Source organism: Cynocephalus volans, unplaced genomic scaffold (assembly GCF_027409185.1).
Source record: "Cynocephalus volans isolate mCynVol1 unplaced genomic scaffold, mCynVol1.pri scaffold_35, whole genome shotgun sequence".
Classification (NCBI taxonomy): Eukaryota; Metazoa; Chordata; class Mammalia; order Dermoptera; family Cynocephalidae; genus Cynocephalus; species Cynocephalus volans.
The window spans coordinates 803,661-824,813 of record NW_026902463.1 but is presented as its reverse complement, the minus strand read 5'-3'; the positions used below and the strand labels follow the sequence as shown (position 1 = coordinate 824,813).

At 44.0% G+C, this 21,153-nt stretch overlaps 1 pseudogene; it reads right to left on the bottom strand.

Annotated features, from left to right (window-relative positions):
• Positions 1-131: 131 nt before the first annotated feature.
• On the bottom strand, positions 132-21,087 carry LOC134369078 (histone-lysine N-methyltransferase PRDM9-like; annotated as a pseudogene).
• Positions 21,088-21,153: the final 66 nt, after the last annotated feature.

Here is a 21,153-nt window from a genome sequence, read left to right as displayed (position 1 = left end):
GTCACATCTGTCTCTACACTCCTGGGGAATATGAGAGGTCAAGAGAAGTTCTCTGAAGTTCCCTCAGTGCTGGGTTGTGGAGGTGTGTGGTGGCCACACACTCTCTGTTGAGATGTGGTTTTACTGCTGACTCACTTGCCCTTCCTGCAAACATAGGGCTTCTCCCCTGTGTGTGTCCTCTGGTGTCTCATGAGGTGTGACTTACAGCCAAAGCCTCTCCCACACTCCCTGCAAACATAGGGCTTCTCCCCTGTGTGTGTCCTCTGGTGTCAGATGAGGCCTGACTTGTTACTGAAGCCTCTCCCACACTCTCCACACTTGACTTTTGCAATTCTTGAGATTCTTACCCCCACAGATAACTTGCCTGTGTTCTCTGGATTCACCTTCTGGCCTGTTCTGGACTCTTCTTCCATCTCACTCTCCCTAGAACTCCCCATTTGGCCTTTGGGCGGGCTGGAAAATGTGCTTGAAATCCTCCTGTGCCTTGTCCTCTTATATAAGGGTTGGACCTTTCTTTGGCCTCTTGACCTTCGGCCTCATCATTCCAGCTGTGTGGATCAGGATGTTGCTGCTCCTGATTCTGACCCACTGCACAGAGATCTCCTGGCTGGAGATGTTCTCTTGCAGATGTCTCTGGGAAGGTTGGAGAGGAGTGATTGTGTTCCACATGTTGCCTGAGGAATTTCTGACTGGAGAAGGCCAGAGGGCATGAAGAACAAGGGTGGATCTCTGGCTTTGGTTCCACTGAAAGAAGAAGGTTTTGGTCAGGGGAGGTGTAGACAACTGGGCCATCTGCTTTGTTGTATGGTAAGGCCTGCTCCACTAATCATTCCTCATGTGTTAATACAAGCTGTCTCCCACCGAGCATTCCTTTACAGTCTATTTTTCATTCTGTTTTTGTTTACTACATCTTCCTCAGAAATCTAGAAAGCCCACATCAAAGGCCTTGTCTATGGATCAGCCAAACCAGGGACCTTCAATAGCATCAGAGGCAGCTTCAGTCTTTGTACAGAAGGAACTGCAGTGACTTCCCCCCCACACACACTACAATTATCTTCTAGGTCATATCATATCCTCTTCTCTCCCTAATCTCTGGGTACTTTTCCTGATAGAGCATCTGCAGCTATTTTATTCTACTGAGAAATAATAACTCTGCATTACATAGATGGTGATAGAGTTTGGATGTGTTGTCCCCCCAAAACTCATGTGAAAATCTGATCCCCAATATGGCAGTGTTGGGAGCTGTTTGAATCATGGGGGCAGATCCCTCATGAATGAATTACTGTTCTCCCCGGAAGGTGGCAGTAGTGAGTGAGTTCTCACTCTATTAGTTCCCATGAGGGCTGGTTGTTTAAAAGACCCTAGCACCTCCCCCATCTCTTTCTCTTGCTTCCTCTTGCTGCTTGTACCCGCCAGCTGCCTACCACTTTCCACCATGAGTAGAAGCAGCCTGAGGCTCATGCCAGGTGCAGCTGTCCCAGAATCATAAGCTAAATAAAACTCTGTTCTTTATAAATTATCCAGTCTCAGGTATTGTGTTATAGCAACACGAAAAGGGGCTATTATGGATGGACTCATCCTTAGTGACTTTTCTTATGAGGGGAAAAGGATCTAGTAAGTCAGGAACCACTTCGTCTGGAGATGCACAAATGTAGAAGGCAGTGTAGAGTTAAAGAGCATGTGTAAGTACACCTGAGTTTGAGTCTCCCCAGTCAAAGACATCTAATTGAGGACTCTTGTGTACCTGGTTCTCCATCAGGAAGTGGGATTCAGAGTGGTCCAGGCCCCCTTGAGTAAAGGACTCTGGTTCCTGCTGCCTAAACTAGATTATGGATTGCTTCCATCTCAGTGTCCACAAATCATAAAATAAAAATATGTTCTTCCTTGGGTGACACATCAAGTATTCCTACTTGAGGTATTTCATTCAGTCTTAACACATTTCAAATTTAATAGGAAGTTCTGTTTCAATTGTATCCCTAATCAGACTTCTTTCCTCCTGACTCCCATCTTTATCCAACCCACCATCCTCTCTTACCTGGAGACTGATGTGGCGTCTGAGGGGATTACACACTGCAGATTATTTTCTGAAAATTAACTCAAAGTCCACAATTGTTTCCATCTCAGGAAAATCCCCAGTGTCTTGGCAGGAATCATGGGCACTACATGTCCTGGCTTCTGTGTATCTCTCTGACCTCTGCTCTCTTCTCTGCTTCCTTCACCTGGGTGGTCTCAGCCATTCCTCAAACACCCTCACTCTCTCCCGCCTCAGAGCTGTTGCACGAGCTGCTCCTTCTGCCTGGAGACATTTGAGCACAACTCTGAACCTCTCAAATGTTATGTCCTGAGAGGAACCTTCCCTCATGTTCCCTGCCATACCCTCCCTCCCCTCATGATGATCTCTAGGCACTTTTCTGGCTTAGTTTTCTTGAAAGCATGAATGACTATCTCATTTTATGCACATGCCTGTGTGTGTCTGCGTGTTTCCCTAACTCACATGTCAGCTGCTCAATAGCACTTATTCTGATCATCTTGTTCTATCCATATTTCCTGTTCCTCAAACATTGTCTGGCACAGAGTAAGAATTCACATGACAACTAATTGAAATAATGAATGAATGAAAAACAACATATGTATGTTATTTAGAAATACGGAAGAAATTAAGAAATAATTAAAAGAGCCAGAAGAAACTGCCTTGTTGAAACAGCCGGTAGGTGCTTGAGAACTTGTTCTTTGTCTCTAAGCCTGTCAGGACTATATGTTATTATATATTTTGCATATAAAGTAGTTAAAAAAATAAAATGAGAACAAAAAGTTTAAAATATAAATTGTCCCTAAAAGTCAAATGCATATAAAACAAAGCCTTAATTTCAGAAACACCTGATTTGAAATTTTTCTGACTTCAGACTGCATTTTACTCTACTTAACAGTTGTACCATGAAAATTCCCAAGGAGAATTCTTTCTCTTCTATTCTATTTAAAGAATAATAGTGGTGCCCACCTCTCCCTGCCGTGAGCTCTTTCTTCCACTTGCTGTCCCACTTGATACCCAGCTCCTGGCCATATTCATCCCCGTACCAGACCAGCAGTTCACAGCCTGGCCTGATGACCTGGCAATTTCAATAGAAGATCTGACCGTGGTATTGAAAGGCCACCAGGTTCTGCTCCTCATCATCCCGGGCACAGTTCACATACCTGGGGTTGAGGCAGACAAAGGGACAGAAAATAACAGGCAGTGAGTCTCCACTACCTGCCAGGGCCGTGTTGGACTTGTCACCAGATGGTCAAGGCCCCCATGCTGTGACTGGCCATGCCGTTACCCTCCTCCAGGAACCTGCTGTTCATACCTAAGCCTCTTTCTCCAAGTCCTGCTTATGGTGCTCATCCTGCCTGGAATGCTTTTCCCCCCTTGCCTACTTAACCATTCTTCAAAGCCCAATTACAGACTTACCTCCACCATGATTGGCCATAAAACACTGACTTCTCACTTCTCTAAACTCTCAATCGATTTCTACTTATACCACAGAATTTGGTGTTTAATCAATCATGTACTCTGCTTCTAGATTAGCTCACATCATTCTATAATCACCCCAAGTCTATCTTCTTTTGAAAGACCTTTTTCTAATCTCCCATAGTTTACCCAGGTGCCATTCACCTGCCTCCCTGGGTTCCCATAGAAACTTAGATGTTCCTTTGGCCTTGCATGATAATACACAATAATAACAGCATATCCCTATTCTTATCCTCTAATAAAACAAGAACCTTCATGGAAAGGGGCTGGTCCATGCAGCACAGAGGTCCATGACCACCCTGCAGCTCACTTCTCAGGCTTCAGGTTTTAATTTCACTGAAGCTGGGAAGAATTCCTGTCCTCACAGATTAAAGGTCCCTTGTTTTACATTGTCTTGGCCTTGTGTACTTCTACTATAATCAAATGTTTCATTTATGCTTGCAATAGTCCTTCACAAGGGCATGGGTTGTGTGATCTATTCATGAGATGTACTCCATTTTCTAAACTAGAGTACAGCAAATGCTTAATAAATGCTGATTAGATAAATTAAAGTGTGAATCCAGCATCCCCAATGAATCTAGGCTCCTCAGGGTTTATCCTGGTGCCCCAATTTTGTCTATCATAGAGATTTAGTTTTTTGATTAAAAAATGGTAATGTTTTTACTTTACCTCTTTTTTCCTGGATGTTCATAATAAGAAAGAACATTGTAAGGGGAGCAGAGAGTGTAAAAACCATCGAGGGAGGCATGCTGAGGAGGAAAGAAGCCGAGCTTGAGAGAGATGAGTGTCCCTGCTGGAACCCGAAACCTATTGGCCTTACCTCATCCAGTTGGCCCGAGATTTGTCCTTTCCATCCACATACTCATAGCAGTTTCTCCCCTTGGTGATCTGAGTTTCAGAAAAATAAGTTAGTCATTTTTGGGTTTGATGGGCAGGTAATAATCAGAATTATTTTATTCTACTGTCATCCATGCATTTGAGCCTGCATGGATTCAGCCGCCAATGGTGACACATGCTGTGTACTCCTCAGCATCATCTACACATCTGAGTTGATTTGTCCCGTCAGAGCTGAGGCACCATAGGGAGAATGCACTTTTTCTGTCTCTGTGCCACTTTTCTCCCACTCACCCACTGACCTTTAAATAGGAGTTCCAGGTTCATGCAAAGACCACTAAGTACACAGATCTAACCATGTTGTCACTATCCATGTTCTAGCATGTAGAAGGTGATGTCCCACCAAAGGCACAGAAGGGATATAGGAAGCCAGAAGACGGGGTTAAGGTAGGCCCTTCTCACCATCCAGGAGTAGCCACTGTTGACTGCCTCTTCATCTTCTGTGATCTGGCTCTCATAGGGGCCAAAGTGCTGACCCAACGGCAGATCGGATGCCTCATTCCATACTCCAAGCCCGGCCTCGGGGATGCCCGACGGCCCAATTCTCAGCCCAGGGGGCAAAGTGAGGGCTGAGTGGTTGGGATGCCCCTTGTCCACTGCACTGTCCTTTACAAATGTAGGGGGTCTATAAGCCAGTCAGCTGTCGATGAAGTAGTCCTGGCATTTCTCACAATCTGAAGGCAAGAGCAGCAGGGATTAGGAAAAGTATAGTGCGTGTTCCTGGATATAAAGAGCTTCAGAAAGAGCCCAGCATTTACATAATTCAGCCTCAATCCTGTACTCCAAGCCACCAGAGTAAAGGAATGATTTGGGTTCAAACAACAAGATAAAATTATTGTACCGGGACATAGCCTTCTCCATGAGTGGGCCAAAAGAGTCACTTACACAGGTAGTCATCATCCTGAGGTTCACAGACCTCTTTGTATGCATGACCCTTTCTCGCAGGCTACACATCTTCATTTCAATCTCCTTTCTCTTGAGTTCTACATTGGAGAAGAGTAAGTGAGTGAAGTTAGGAGTCTGGAGTGTTTGTCCCTGTATCGTCAGAAAATGTGAAATCTCCTACCATCAAATTATTGTCTATCCTTCTACATACTCTGGCTCGCCACCCCTTCACTACCTCTTAACTATTATTTCAGAGAGACTAAGACTCTACACCCACACTGACTACAGATGCATAATTCAATTTTAGTTTCTGGATTCCCAGGATCAGGATTAACTTCCGAAACTTTCTAGTAACAAACCGTTAATTCATGCATTTATTTATACATAAAATATTTGTTGAAGGTGCATTACATATTAGGCATTGAACAAGGGCAGGGATATACAATAAGAAAATGTGGTCTCTATTATCACAGATGGATTTATTGGACACCTTGAATGTATATTTATTTTAGTGCTTTCAAACAATATATGAGCCATTGGTCTTTATCTTCATTTTACAGATTAGCATTAATGAGCTCAGAGAATTTATAATGTCTTCCCAAGGTCCAAATGATTCTACGTGGATTATAACAAGTGTGTGACTTCAGAGTTAGTGTTTGTTCTTACATGTTATTCAATACAGCATCTAACTTCTGGTCTCAGCTTAGTCCAGCTTAAGCACAGGCCTATCGAAAGTCTACGCCACATATCTAGACCATATTCATCAACCTTTCTAAAGGACCTAGAGGGACTAAAGTCCCCAAATTATTTTCTCTTACCCAATTTTTCTCTAGAATGCTGTACGGAGGTACTTGCTTCTGCAGGAGGGGACACTCGTTTCCGGGCCTTCTCTGAGTCCCTTGTGTTCAGTAAATCTGTTGTTCCTGACAATTTCTTCAAAATAGATTCATTATTTAACAGTGATCTGGATATTCCCTTTAATGTTAGAATCACATATTAAAAGACAACATACATTTCTTTCGTTCCTTAGGGCTTGCAACCTGTTTTCACATGCATGACTTTGGTTAATGGGTCAACAATCCCTGGAAAAACTTGGAGTGACTGAATACCAGAGAGAAAGGGAAAGGCCTGTGTGGGCAGGACAGTCTTAAGGTTCTTTTGCTTCAACTTTCTATATATACATGAGAGCGAGGGAGGGAGAATAATCTGGAAGACTACCTGGAGACTCAACAAGGTCTGTGAAAGAAGGAGGTAGGGGCTTATAGGGAAAAAGAGGGGATCTTCTATGAACTAGGAGACATTTGACAGAAGGAGAAAGGTAGGAAAGCACAGAGGGTACAAAACACATCTGGAGAATGAACAGTGAGGTTGGGAAGAGAAGAAACAGTTGGCATAAAGGTTATCTAGACAACTAAGAGAGTGATGCTAAGAGCTGCAAACTGCCATATCCTGGAAGGGATATTTAACTTTGAAATTGAATTAACTAGTTCCTGTACCAATTCTGCCTAAGTAAGGGTGTACTACCAGCTAATTCTATTCACTTTCCCGATCCATAAATTGGCATACATGCTAATTCTTAATGGTACAGTGAACATGAAATGTAATAACGCTCACCAAAGTGTTTTGAGATTAACAATTTCTCTTATAGTCTTGACATCAATTTTCCTCCTCAACCATCTCTACAGTCAAAATCTAATTCAAAGATATTATCTTCAGCACTCTCTGACCCTGTTACCTCTATTTTAATTTGAAAAATTTGGAATTATTCAGAAAACACTGAGGGGGTCATCAAGGGCTCTGAGTTGGGCCTGGGACTCCTGAGAATAATCAGGTATGGACCAGGCTCTCAAAGAGCTCGTAATACAGAGGTGGCAGGCTATACAAATGATTACAAACAGCATGAGATTTGCCTAGTTCGGGCCCAGAGGAAGGAGCAGTTAACTTCTTCCTACAGGGATGAGCATTTAAAATCAGTACCAGGATACATTTCTACTGAATAGTGTAATATACATGAAGTGCTAAGTCATTCTCCTATCTGTTGTTTCTCAATCAAACTTCAAACTTCTCAGGGCTAGGAGCAGTCTTCTCACATCCGAATGGGTCCCTTATGAGAGAGTAGGAACTATCTCCGTCTTCATCTGGGACCAGGCACAATGTAAATTGACTGTATATTGCCAAGCTCCCCTCAGACTGTCTTAGCGTATATCTCACTTAGCACATCAGAGAAGAATCAGGTTGAAATAATCAGTCAGATGAATAATGTAAAGGTGTATGAGTAAGGCAGCATGAACTTTACAAAAGAAGAAAGTTTTAATCAGCTCTTAAGTACTTTAGGGAAAGAAGGAGTATTGGATTAGACTGAACCACTACTGACTGTAATGTCAGGCATAATCTAACATTTCTGTACTTCAGTTTTCTCATCCACAAAATGGTTATGCTTATAGTACCAACTTCATAGGGTTGTTGTAAGGTTTGAGTGAGTTTATTCACGTAAAATGCTTAAAATAAAGTCTGAAATATTGCAAAAATAAAACAAGCAGTAGTGATTATCATTGCTCTTCTTATTAACTCTTAAAAGGATGATGTCCGACATTGTGCTAAAGAGATCAGAAAAGGGAGGCAGCAGTCCTACGATACTGTGCACATTCTCCTTCTCTTACCTGTGTTTGGATCTTACATGAGGAAGATTGTTGTGTCAATAGGATTTTTCAGGTATTCACCTTCTGGTGTTTACTCTGTTCCACTCTGAAGACCACCCAAGGAGGATTGACCAAAAGGTGATGAGAAATCAGTGTTTTGATTGGTAAATATTTCCAAGCTCAGAAGATTCTCATTAGGGACAGAGAATTCTGAACTAGAGAGTGACAATTCCAAGTATTATCCAAGGGTGATTTGAAAATGGTTTCTGAAGTACCATGAAGACCTTTGCTTCTATTGGAGGCACTGCTAATTTTCTTAAAATGTTTTTTAAAAATAGAGCTCTGGATCTTGGTGTTAACACCACACTCTAACCAACTGAAGTAACTGGTCACCCACCAAAAAACAAACAAAACAAAACAAAACCTCATCTGTGCTTCATCTTGTGTTGACAAGGTTTCTATTACATTTATTTAAAAAAATATATATATATTGACTTGACTTTCATGAAAAAACGCTGAAGAAAACCACACAATGGAGGGAAGGACAGTCTCTTCAAGAGATGGTATTGGGAAAACTCGATCACCATATGCAAAAGAATGAAGATTGACCCTATGTTACACTACATACAAAAATTACATCGAAATAGATTAAAGGCCTTCATGTGACACCCAAAAGTATAAAACTTCAAGAAGGAGACATGGGGGAAAGCTTCAAGAAATTGAGTTTGGCCATGATTTCTTGGAAATGACACCAAAGCATAAGTGACAAAAGCAAAAATAGACAAAGAGAAGTATGTAAAACTTAAAAACTTCTGAGCACCAAAGGAAACAATCAAGGAGTGAAAAGGCAACCTACAGACTGGAAGAAAATATTTACAAACCATATATCTAATGAGGGGTTAATATCTAGAATATATAAAGAATTCCTACAACTCAGCAAGAAAAAAACTCAGTTAAAAGAGTGGGTGCTATGACTGGGTTTTTTTCCTCCAAAATTCATATTTTGAAACCCTACTTCCTGGTGTGATAATATTTGGAGATGGAGCTTTCGGGAAGTAACTAGGGCTAGATGAGTTCATGAGGGTGGGGTCCTTATGATGGGATTAGTGCTTTTTATAAGAAGAGGAAGAGAGAGATTCCCCCCAAGAGGTGGAAGTAACCTAAATATCCATTAAAAAATGAATGGATAAGGAAAATGTGGTATAGAAATACAATGGAATATTATTTAGCCTTAAAAAATAAAGAAACCCTGCCATATGCTGCCACATGGATAATTCCTGAAGACATTTTACTAAGTTAAATAAGCCAGTCACAATAAGCCAAATATGGCATGGTTCATTATTTGAGGTATCTAAAGTAATCAAATTCATAGAAACAAAGTAGAATTGTTGCCAAGAGCTGGGGCAGGAGGAAATGGGGTGTTGTTGTTCAATGGGTATAGTTTTATAGTCATGCAAGATGAAAAAGTTCTAGCAGTTTCTTGCACATCAGTGTGTATATAGCTAATAATATGAAACACTCAAAAACTGTTAGGAGGGTGAGTTTATGTTATGTGATTTCTTACCACAATAAGAAACAATAAATTGACTAAGATGGGGATTTAACTGAATCCAGATAATGATGTGTGACAAACCGTGGGGTTAGTCATTTCTTCTTCTAAGACACTTGATCCAATCTCTGCACTATTATGAGATTAGGGTTAGAAAGCTCTTTGGTGGATTTACAGTTCAATTAAGGTTTAGTTAAATTGCCCACTAATTAATTAACAATGTTTAGCAAAACCAGTCTTTCTTTATGACTTTAAAGAATGGTAAACTTTAAACGTATAGAAAAGTACAGAGAATAATGCTGGAAAAGATAAATCCACCACCATGCAGTCCCATTTCAACATTCTGCCACAGCTGATTGAGATGTTTTTATTTCTACTTTTTATTTCAAAATTCAAAAGTAAAAATAAAACAAACAAAAAAGGTAACTATGACATAGTGAAGCCACCTGCCAGCCCTTCCTCCTTCTCTTGTGATGATAACTTCTGAGTTTGGTATTTCTTACTCACATTCAGGTTTTTATACTTTTAGCACTTATTACTGTATCTGTAAATAAAATATGTAATCATTTTACACGTTTAAAACCTTTATATGAACAGCCTCTTACTGTATATACTCTTTCGCATCTTGCTTGTTTGTTGAACATTTGTTTTTGAGAGAACATGTTCTCCTTTGTTAACTCCTAAGATAAAGCCGAGACATCAACCCAGGCTGGTTTCAGGAGGTCACTTCTAATTCCTCCTGGCCCCTCACCTTTCTGCCTAGGTATCCATTCTTCATCGGAATCCTCAGTGTCATCCACATGGAGTTTGGCCTGCCTCCAGTGACACATGAAAGCTGTTCGAGGGGCTCTAGAAAGAAGCCAAATCTTTGTCCTAAAAGGGAAGAGGTGGGAGGAGGAACAAAGGGTGGTGGCAATGGAAAGCACCACAAAGCCAGTGTGGCTCAGCATGGGCTGGGAGAGTCTTGAACAAGGTCAAGATGTGAGCTCTGCATGACTAGTGCCGGCACTCAGCCATACCCTGACAAATAAAAAGAACAAAATTTCCCCTCCAGATTTGTCTCCATACAGAAGGGAACTGTGGGCAGATGCAGCCACCTAAGAGAGAGCCATAATAATACAGGGACAGAAGACCTGTTTTCTATTTCCCAGGCTGGTCTGCAGCCAGCACTTGGAGTAACCTATGTTAATCAGTTCATTATAGTTCCTTTTCACATTCTTATAGCAAATTTTCTTCGATTCTCCCATCTCTGCCCCTTCTTCCTTGGAGAAGTATATCGAAATGCCTTTGAAAGCATCTTTAGCCTAGAGAAAATAACATAGTTCATCAGTGATTTACTGTATACATCACAACACCGAGTGGGGCCTTTTCTTCTACCTTGTAATCATAACAAGCAGAACACAGCCTGGGGCCTTGGGGTGGTCTCTGTGAAACAAGGATAAAGATATTTGTTCCCGCCCTCCCCAGATTGTGTCCTGTTTGAGAGGACACAGCATTTTTCTAGCTCTCCCCAACACAGAGAGTTTGATTCCAGTGTCCTCTTCTCTCCCATGTCCCAGACGGGACAAATTGTCCCCACTCCACGCACATTCACAGCCAGGGTCACACAGAGTTGCAGGCCATGGGTCTGTGGCCCCCCAGACACCAGCTCCTGTCACTCGATTCCCCTCTCCATCCTTCTTACAGATCCTGCTTGGAGCCCAGCTTGACTTCCCCCACCTCTCACCTTGGGCTTCTGCCCTGTACTCCCTGCATCTCCCTCAGGGGTCTCCTCCCGGGACCTGTTGGGGCTCTCGGTGCTGGGACAGGCTGGCAACTACCTGCTCCAACTCCAAGGTTGGGAAGAACCCTTGAGTCTCCCAGCTACAAGGCCAACGTTCCTGTGGAAAGAGATGGTGCTGAGAGGAGGCCACAGCCCAGACCATTATGCACAGCCAGGCTCTGTCTTCTCCACTTGGCCATGTTGTCCAGACCAGGAAGATGTGGAGACCTTGCAAGAACTGGAGGATGTTGGGGAGGTCTGAGGGCTATCGATGGGATAGGGGGAGGGTCTCTGCTGGCCATGACAGACCACCTAACATAAGCTGTACTGTTTCAGTTCCCCTGCATCTTGACGCGTCTGAGGAAGGGTGGCAAAGGTGCCTGAGGGTCAAGGCTCAGGTATCTTCGAGGGGAGTCCTGAGATGTGAGGGCTGGGGGAGGCCCATGGAGACTTTGAGGCCCCCTGACTGATGGGACTCGGGTCAGACTCACCAGCTCCACTGAGAGGAAATGAACATTTCTCATAGGAAGCTTCTGGGATCTTCAACTGGAGATTCTGGAAAACTGTGGGAGTAAAGCAGTCTGGATCTCTAAGGAGCAGCAATCCCACAGGCTGAGGAGATTGCGGGTCTCCAAGGCCAATGAGATTTGGGGTCTCTCAGGCTGAGGTTCTGGGGGTTTTGGGGTTGAGGGGATTTGGGGTATCTCAGGCTGATAGTATTTGGGGTTTTTCAGGACAAGATTTTGGGTCTTTCGTGCTGAAGAGATTTGGGATACTCAGGTCGAGAGGCTTTGGGATTCATCAGGTAAATGGAGTTTGGGGTCCCTGAGGATGAGAGGATTTTGCATTTTTGAGGCTGAGGAAACTCGGGGTCTTTCAGGCTAAGGAGATTTGGGGTCTCTCATTAGGGGGCATTAGGCTCTCTGACACTGACGTTATTTGGGGGTCTTTGAAGCAGAAGGACGTTTCCAGGCTGAGTAGGATCTCTGAGCTCGGGGAAATTCAGTCTCTCTGTGGCTGCGGTATTTAGCGTTTCCCAGGCTGAGGGGAATTGTGATTACTCAGGCTTAGGGTGTTTGGGCTCTAAGCATTAGAGGATTTGGCGTTCCTGTGGGTGAACGGTAGATTTGAGGTGTCTGAAGCTGAGGTGCATCGGGGTTTCAGGCCGAGGGGGTTTGAGGTCGGTCCAGGTTAGCGGATTCGAGGTCTCTTGGGGATCAGGGGATCTGGGGTTTCCCAGGCTGAAATTTGAAGGTCTCGGGCTAAAGGTTTACAAGGGTTTCTTACTGCACGGCAAAGACTTCCCGAGTTCCTGTCAGTCTCCCTGGCTTTCTCCTGCCCCGCTGCCCACCCTGACTGGCGCCCGCTGGGATCCTCTCTGGTTGAAACGGCCACGCAGCCACCGGTACCACCAAACCACCTATCAGAGTTGTGACCCAAACGCTCCCGCCAATGAGCGATCAGAAGGACATAAAGGGGCGGAGAGTAGGGAGGAGCCAAGCCTGTCAGTCACAGGCTCCCCTCAGTCCTAGGCTCGGGTGGTAAGGCGGGACCTGGTCTTTCCCGCCTTGGGGACAATCCACCCCAAACCTCAGGGACTGGCCGCTCTGGGTGGATCCCTGAAGGGGTGATTGGATTATAGCACCATGCAGTAGTGAATGGTTTAAAAATGGTGGTGAGTGACGTGGTTCTGAGGACTTTAAAAGAAGAGGAGAGTCTGTCTCTCTGCTCTCTCTCTCTCTCAGCTTCCACCATCTTGCAGCGTGAGACCCCTGGGTCACTGTTGCCACCACAAGATGGACTTTGGACTTCCCAGCCTCAGAAACTTTCGCAATAAATTTCATTTTCTTTATAAATCACCCAGTTCAGGTATTTTTTTATAAGCAACAAAAACAGACTAATACAGCAAGCTTTTCTCTCAGGCTCATCTTTAGGCTTCAGGTAATCCACAAGAGAAGACTTGAGCAGATGTAAACTGCTCGTATAGTTTTGACGGTGTAACAAAATTCTGAGCCAATCTGAAAAGAACAAGACAGCATTTTTTTTATTTGTCCTGTCTTACATTTTGTTCTGGGCACATAAAGAAATGTCTCCCAAATTACTGCTTAATGGAACAGAGACATCAGTGATTGCACACGACAAGTATGGTCTACTCAAAACAGTTTTGAAAAGTAAGTTTAAAAAATCGACTATAATGATCAGAAATAAACCATGGTGAGGGAGAATAACGTGTTCTCCAAAATTACTACATTGCAATAATCATAAATTCCAGGTTTCAAAAACAAAACAAAACAAAAACCTAACAAACGGGAAAACTTTTCAAAGCATGCAAAGAAACATGAAAGCACTTCCCATTCACGGGAAAATAGTAATGATGATGATGATGATGATGATGATGATGATGATGATGATGATGATGATGATGATAATTTAAAAAATGGTGGGTGGGGACTCCCAGTCAATGAACTTATTAGACAGTCTTTAAATCACCCAAAACAACTGTCATACATATGTCCAAGAGGTAAAGGGAATGATGCACAAAGAAATAAAAGAAACCAAGGGAACAATGTCTAACCAAATAGAGATTCTCAATAAGGAGATAGAAATCAACAGCTCGAAAACCATAACATGTGAATTGACACCTTCACTAGAGGTTTCAAATGAAGGTTTGAGCATGCAGAAGAAAAAATCAGAAAACTTAGTTAGTTCACTTGAAATGATCCTGTATGACGAGCATAAAGAGAGAAGAAAGAAAAAAATAAACACAGCCTAGGAGACTGTGTGATCCCCATAAAGCAAGCCAATTGTATTAATCCACTTCTGTTGCCGATAACAGAAAACCTGAAACTGAGTGATTTATAAAGAAACAAAACATGTTTCTTACAGTTCTGGAGGCTGGGAAGTCCAAGGTCCAGAAAACATATCCGGTGAAGGCCTTCTTCTTGGTGGTGACTCCACAGCAATGCAGGCTGTCACAGGGAGAGAATGGGTGAGCAAGAGAGCTAACCTGCTCACTTGCTTTCCTTCTAAAGTTGTCAGAACCACACCCATGATAACTCATTACTTCACGGACAAGGGCATAGTACTCACAATCCAATCCCTCCTCAAAGACCCTATCTTGCAAATATTATAATAGTACTTCCCACTCTCTTAGCACTGTTACAATGGAGGTCAAGCCCCAGTGAGTTTTGAGGAACAGTCGAAGCCCAGAATGACAGTCCCAGAAGAGAGGCTAAAGAGAAAAGGGCAGGAAAACAAACAAACAAACAAACAAACAAACAAACAAAAAAACATTTCGAAGAATAATTGCTCGAACTCCCAAAATTCTTGAGAAGACATGAAAGTTCAGATAGAATGTTCTTTGGCTTAGAAGCCTTTAGACCAAATTATCTCTTCCTGAAGCCCTCACATTTCTTCAACACCCAGACCCTGTAGGCAGAATAGGCTCACACTGTTACCTGCCCTTTCTGAATGCCCTGTTTAGTTTATGTCCCCCTCTCACTTCTCTGCAGGAGGTCAACGAGAATAGAGATTTTTTGACAACTTCTCATGCAATGACAAACCCATACATAAATAGCTTAGAACAAACAAATCATAAAGAAATTGTGCATAGATTAAGGTTTTTAAAGGAATAATCCAGTTAAAAACTGGAGGGGCTGTGACCATCAACTCCATTCACCACTGCACTGTGTTTACAGAACACTTACAAGTAAACCTGACAAGTAAACCCAAGATTCCCCCCCGCCCTTGAAAACGACCTGACACATTCCCTTCAAAGCGTTCATTCTCTTCTGGGGGCGAGGGGTAAAGGGGGCAGAACTAGGAGGCATAGTTGTTACTGACTTTTCCGAAAGCCTCTCTTATGTGATCCAAGTGGGATTTATGCTCCTCGTTAACTTCAGTGAGTGCACAAGCTATCCCTGTTTCTAAATATGTAACAAGGTTAGTTATGCCTATAAGTAAAGCATTTCCGTGACTCACAAAAATAACTCACAGATAATCTCAGTTAGAAGAGATAGACGGATTTGATGCAGAAATGGAGAAAACAGCCAAATTCACTTGGAGACAGGCTCAGACACAAACTATATATGAATGAATGAACAAACGGTAACAGTGGCAGATAGCAAAGCAAAGAGATGAAAATATTGAAACCACTGTAGAGATGTGAGTGTTCAGTTTACATCAGCAAGGATAAATGATATCAGATGATAAAAGTATAGGCAGAATCAGAGAAATGGAGAAAACAGCCAAATTCACTTGGAGACAGACTCAGACACAAACTATATATGAATGAATGAACAAACGGTAACAGTGGCAGACAGCAAAGCAAAGAGATGAAAATATTGAAACCACTGTAGAGATGTGAGTGTTCAGTTTACGTCAGCAAGGATAAATGATATCAGATGATAAATGTATAGGCAGAATCAGAGAAATGGAGAAAACAGCCAAATTCACTTGGAGACAGACTCAGACACAAACTATATATGAATGAATGAACAAACGGTAACAGTGGCAGACAGCAAAGCAAAGAGATGAAAATATTGAAACCACTGTAGAGATGTGAGTGTTCAGTTTACATCAGCAAGGATAAATGATATCAGATGATAAAAGTATAGGCAGAGTCAGAGGAAGAGACACACACTCACACACAGAATGAGAAAGACACCTGGTGAAATGCAGACACTCAATTTGAATTTTAAACAGAGAATACCAAGACACTGATATCAGGAAAAACAAATGTGGTTTAGAGATATCAAGTCAGAATGCTCACAAATTAATCATGTGATTATGAGGCCCACATGCACTGATACTCCATGGAAGGAAGCATTAGGGAAAATGTACAATTTCACACTTCTTTTGGTAACCCCAAAACAGCGGGACCATGTGAAAGCAGTAATATGACTGAATTACACCTATGAGTCAAGGACGAAACTCAGGAAGCTGCATTCTCTTGGGTGGACATGACCAAGCCACTAGGCAATCGCAGTTTAGTCAACAGTAGACAGCTACGGTTTTGCTAGACCCTCCATGGAAGTTCTCCTCACATTTCACTCCAAGAGCAGCTACAGTTAAAACTGGCAACCAAGGGCTAGCGGGAGATAAGTATTTCGAGAACCCTTTCCTAACCTTTTCTCCATTCATTAAACACTAAGTAAGACCCCTAAACTTGCAGCTAAATACTCAGAAAAGGGCACACAGAAATCTGCTGACCTGCTCTCATGCAGGGCTTCTGGAACTGCTCTCTTTTACAAGCACAATGGAAGATAGGTAGCAGCACATGGCACCGGAAAAGTTTCCTGCTGTTTGGATCAAGATGGACCAAGTTGCTTAGAAAGCCTGTCCCGTTCTTTCCTTTTATGTTAACCTTATGCACAACATGCTGAAAACACCACAGAAAATGAAAGGTTTCTGGGTTCCTAATACGGTGTGGGGTATCATTTACTAAGACAACATTCTCACTGGAGTATAACAAGAAAGGAATGTACTCATAATGGCTTACCTATTTACATTTTGGGATCTTCACCTAATACACAGGGTCTTGGGTAAAAGCTTAGACCATCTGAAAATAGGAATATTAAGAATAATGTCTACATCTAGGATCATCTAGGGACAGACAGCACATGGGTGAAAGTCTAGCAGTTGTATATTTAACCACTCCACCTCCCTGCTCTGTTTATATTTTTTGCCCAAACTCAGTCACCTGGAAAAACAACGGGACTCACATACAACTACAAGGAGACCCGCTTTTTCCCAAAAGTTTATCTTTTCACTTAGTCACCTTTGCCAGAAACAAAGCCACACCTTCACTGCCTTCCCTCATCCCTTTGTGTCCTTTCCCACAGTCCCTTCATATACCATATATTCCCATTTCTTAAAATGTTGCTGGGAAGCCTGGCCCTGACAGGTTGATTGTCCCAGCAAAGCACTGTGCATTCATCTACCTAAGGATGACATTTGGTTCAGAAGAGAAACGAACTTTAATATTTCCACCTTGAATTCTCTTAACGCACAAGAGAGGATATTTGGAGGAGCCCTGTGCAAGAAAATTTCACCCTGATTATCTTACTTCTGTAATCACTAGGTCCTTTCCTTGAACTACCCTCACATTCCTGGGAAAAACAAGAAGTGTCAAACTAAACTGTTTCTCATTCCTTTCTTCTTTCTCCACAACCCCCTGCTCTGTGGGGAAGGAATAAAAAAAGTCCTCAGACGGAATCCCAAACCTTGGTGTATCTGCTCTCTACAACTTTATAAGCCCATATCCTCCACAGACTGACAGTTCCTGGACAGAGAATTAAAAATCCCACATGGATTTGACCTATGTAGAATCTCACCCCACTCTGGTACACAAGCACACACACAGAGACACATATGTTTGATGGTGTTTATTTCTCCTTCACACCAATCCGATTTTATCCAAGTGTCTTGCTGTCTGCATTTTTCATCACCTGACCGGCTTTTCTTTCAATCCTGAGCATGAGAACACTGTATCTGAAGTCACTTTTTAGAAGTTCTGCTTTTTTAGGTAAAGTCTGATGCTCCGAGATATTCAACTCAAAAACTTGGAATACTCTAAAACACACAAACACACATAAAAACTCATTTTCTCTGAAAAATGTTAAAAATTGCTTTAATTATGCAAAGTCCTGCCCAGGAAAAACTAGCCCTTCCCCGTTTGTGACCTCTTCAATTTCCCCTTACCATGTGTTAGAAATTGCTCTCCGTAACATCTGCCCCACTGCCAGTGTTCTCTGTATGAGTAGAATAAGCTAAGGCGATAATTAAAAGAAAATTAAAAGACACTGATTACCAAAATGGAAAATTGATGAGAGAAAGGAATGAGACTGTACAAATATTCATAGCCTTTTGTGGAAAGGGTGAAAGGAGGAACATTTGATGAGCCAAAATTTAAGGGGGTGGAGAAATGACTGAGGGTGGGGTTGGCTGTCATGGAATTAAGTTCAGAGAAGTAAAGGATTGAGCTTTGCTTCTGTCCAAACGACTCCGGACACTGACTATAGTGCAGTGGGCTTAAGCTTCCCCAGCTATAACTTGTTTTGCAGTGCAGTTTCTCCAACGTTCCTGTTTCATCTTGATGCCCTGGGTGACCTGGTTTGTGTCATTCCCTGTCTTTCAATTTCTACACTTGTGAAATGAGTGTCCAGGTACCTAAAAACATGCATTTCAGCCCCTACTTCCTGAGCTGCTCACCTGCCCTCTCGGTTCCCTGTCCAGGCACCTGCATCCTCATGTGGTACCGCAGGGGATTGAGCCATAGGTCTTTACAGATGATCTGTTAGGGGAACCAGGACAGGACCGCTCAGGGTTCAGACACCATTCCCAAGAAGGCTGGGAACCCTCCCTGGTCATTTCTGAATTTTCGCAGTGAGGCCCTACCTCAGCGATCCTGTTAGATCCTGCAAAGTTGTGGTCAGAAAACCAGTTGAAGAAGTTAACACTGCTGTTGTGGTGCCTGCGGCTATAAGCCTCATGTTCATAATCCTGATACCACTGAACTGGAGTGGAATGAGATGCCCTGTATCCTGCAGGGAAGAAAAGTATACAGGAAGGGGTTGGAGCATGCTGACGATGATAAACCCAACACCTTCACTACCCATCCTGGGATCCACCTCCTACCGGTGACATTAATGAGATATTCCTTAATAATCACTTTATTCCGGAAGTACGGGTTGTTCCGAAAGAACAACATGATCTTGCAGCAGTGAATGGGATGCCTGATTTCCTCCACCTGTCATGACAAAGTGGAGAAGGTTAAAATTTCTCTTCAGGTCACCTACCCTTTTCTGTTTGCCTGAAAGTATTGCTTCTCTTATCCTTCCCCGCTCAACCTTCCAGCCTCAGTCTCACTAGTTCTGACCTCCAAGTCGATCATGTAGCTAAGCAAGTCTTCATCTTCATCGCTGATCATGGCCAACATCTCGGGGTGGTTCACAATCTGCCTCAGGTCAAGGAGCCTTTCCATGCTACGGAAGTAGGCGCTAGAAGCAACTGAGCATGTATAACCAGCTAGGAGAGTGTGTTGCGCAGGGGTCTCCCACACCTCACACATTGTGTCTCCCACACCTTATGCACCGTGCCCTCCCTGCCTTTCATGAGACACACTCAAGGCAATGGGTGCCTTGCATGGCCTTAAATGGGAGACTGTCCACGTTGACACAGGGAGGGGCTCCTTTCTGAGGGATGCTGAGCTCTATGTGTCCCTGATGTACTAGGGGCAAAAGTGAATCTGCTTGTATCTAAGTATGCACTTTATCAGCTCTTACTGACTAGGGTGGGAATTCATACACTTTCCTACAGCATTATTGTCAGCAAAGCCTGTCCTTCAAACACTTTTTCTACATGAGAACTCCTTTGTGCTATTCACGACACTGATCCAGAATGACTTCTAATTCTCCGCCCCAGTTAGTGTCTCTGTGCCATAAGTATTTGTATTTGCACGAGTGTGGCTGCAGCTCTGTCTTCCCTCAGTCTGTACCTTCCCCCACAACCCCCAAGTAGATGTTTTCCAGTACAGGAATGGAACACTGGTCCTTGGTGCTATCAGTTCCATTCTCTAAACAACTGAGCAACCGGCCAGAAAAGCCTGTATATTCTCATGTTGAGCTGTCCCGTGGATCGATTGCTATTACCCTTGCCCATGCTCCTACTGGTCAGTACAAAGCGAGATTCAAAAGGATACGGCTTTGGCCCAGAAGCCAGGGATGCCCTGGATGATGGCCCTTCGGTGACCGAGATGAGTCCTGCGTCTCTGCACCAGGTTCTGCCTCAAACGAGCAAAGGCCCTCCTGGCTTGGTTGTTCACGGGCTCCAACTCTAACTGAAGGGCCTCCAGTGACTACAGAGGGGATAAGGACAACATGGGGCTCCACAGAGTCTGTGTCGGGGTCTTCTATTCAAGCTTCTCCTCAGGCTCTACAAGTTGCATCAGAGTTTCCTCCCCCAGGTCTTCTTCCTGAACTTTTTCCTCAAATTCCTCCTCCTCCTCTTCCCTGTCAGGCTCCTACACCACCCTCTCACCGTCCATCACGTGCTGCGCCCACTCCCCCTTCCACTGCTCCTGCTCCTCCTTCTCCTCGTCCTGCTCAACTGCCTCCACCTCCTGAATAACATCCACCAACACAAGCACCACATCCTCCTGCTCCTCGACTTCTCTCTCCCCTTGTCCCTCTTCGGATTTCCCCTTCTCTTCCTGCTCCTCCTGCCACTCAACGACCTCCGCCACCGCCATTACATCCACAAGCACAGCACCACGTCTTCCTGCTCTTTATCCTCCTGGTCCTCGACTTTTCCTTCCTCACACGCCTCTTCCGGTTTCTCCTCTTTCCTCCTCCACAGCGACCTCCACCACCTCCACTGCCTCAAACAAAACTGGTGCCACCTCCTGCCCGGTCGCCGCCGCCTCCCTCTCTGCCAAGGCCTCGCTTTCCTGCACAGCTTCAACCCCGGTCCCGGAGGCCTCCTCGGGCGTCCCACCCAACTCTGCCAGGGTCGCACACCCCACGCCATTACTGGCCTCTGGCGGCTGCTCCCCAAGAGGCCTACCGGCCCCTCCCTCCCCAGGGCCCTTTCCCACACCTACCTTTATCCAGGGTTCGGCGGAAGCCCCTTCCTCCCGGGAGCCCGCCTCACTCGCCATGCTGCCCTGGTCCTCAGCAGGCTCAGCTGCGCCGGGTACGCAAGGTCGAAAGCCTTGAGCTGCACACCCCCAGCAGCAGCTAGAGAAGCCGAGCCGCAGGCAGCTTCCGGCTCTGAGAACTTCCCGGAGCCTCGCGGTTGGTCACGGCATTCTGCGCATGCGCAGGACTTTGGCCCGCTCTGCCGGCTTCATGGCGCCAAGGCACCCAGCCACGCCCAGACCTCTACTGTGGGTCCACGGCCAATGGATGAAGAGGTA